Source organism: Cyclospora cayetanensis, unplaced genomic scaffold (assembly GCF_002999335.1).
Source record: "Cyclospora cayetanensis isolate NF1_C8 unplaced genomic scaffold, CcayRef3 CcayRef3_contig_717, whole genome shotgun sequence".
Lineage (NCBI taxonomy): Eukaryota > Apicomplexa > Conoidasida > Eucoccidiorida > Eimeriidae > Cyclospora > Cyclospora cayetanensis.
The window spans coordinates 1-1,129 of record NW_020312720.1 but is presented as its reverse complement, the minus strand read 5'-3'; the positions used below and the strand labels follow the sequence as shown (position 1 = coordinate 1,129).

General features: G+C 50.5%; 1 non-coding gene across 1 annotated transcript; it reads left to right on the top strand.

The window, feature by feature from the left end:
• Nucleotides 1-987: 987 nt before the first annotated feature.
• LOC113146882 lies at nucleotides 988-1,109 on the top strand. Its single transcript, XR_003297364.1, has one exon. It is a non-coding gene; the product is annotated as a 5S ribosomal RNA (ribosomal RNA).
• The last annotated feature ends 20 nt before the right edge of the window (nucleotides 1,110-1,129 follow it).

Genomic DNA, 1,129 nt, shown 5'->3' with positions numbered 1-1,129 from the left:
TTTCCGCGTACTGTAGTGGTAAGAAGTTGTAGTAATCACACACAATAGCAAATGCTGTGTAATGATGCCACGCGAAATACTGCTTTACAAAACACGAGCATGCACCCTAGCTGTCAGCTCAACTTGCTTTCCGTTAAGCGTCCCTGTGCATTCGTTTCTGCTGGTGCACCAGCAGCGTAAGGCCCCGCCAGGGATACCTACCACGACTGAGACCCCAAGCTCATTGCCAGCGCCAACTGCGGTCACAACCCTCACTGAATCATTCAGCCTTTATGAACAAGTACTGTGTGGCGACCAATTACTCATTATGTGTCGGGAATAGAGAGATGCAGCTGTCCTTAACTGAATGAGCCAGCTCGAAGTCGGGAATTATGGGTCCCTTGAGTACTATTGGTAGGCTGCTACTGCAGGAGCCCTTCATGTGTGTGTTGAATTCCAAAGTCTCTTGAGTCGGTGGCTTGGCTGTGTACTTCCCATCGAGTTATTTAGTGCGCAAAATTACTGGAGGCAGCGGCTGGACTACAAGTGAGTCCGTAATGTGTTAAGCCTCTCTCTGCTCGTATTTCAGTGACGGTCTGCAGACCGCGTGGCTGTGGGATGACCAAAGGAGAACTGCTGTTTTCAGGCCAGTATGGTGCAAGGATTTCATAGAGTGTAGAAAGAGTGTAGTCGCAACGGCGCTCTCGAGCACAGTCGCAGCGCGACGACTACACTGGAACGGCACTAGGGTTAGCCAAGTAGCATCATGCATTTTGAACCCCATAGAGCAGTCTTTCGAGCCTGCGTTTGACCACAGGAGTTTTCACCGTCTTTTCTCATTTACACACAACTTGATTAGCTCCAGAGGTAACAATGAAACATGTCTCGTCATCTGAGCAGTATTCAGCAGCAGACTGCGAGGTCCTTTGAGACCAGTTATCCGATGTGTTATGTGAATTGGCGGTGTGACGCAATAGGATTAGTGGTTATGAGGGCAGGTTGTGTTTTGCCGTCGTTCATACTGCGTCGAATGCACCGGATCCCATCAGAACTCCGAAGTTAAGCGGCGCAAGGCCCGGTTAGTACTGCGGTGGGGGACTCCGCGGGAATCCCTTTGGGTGATGACGGCCTTTTTGCTCAAGGCCCCAGA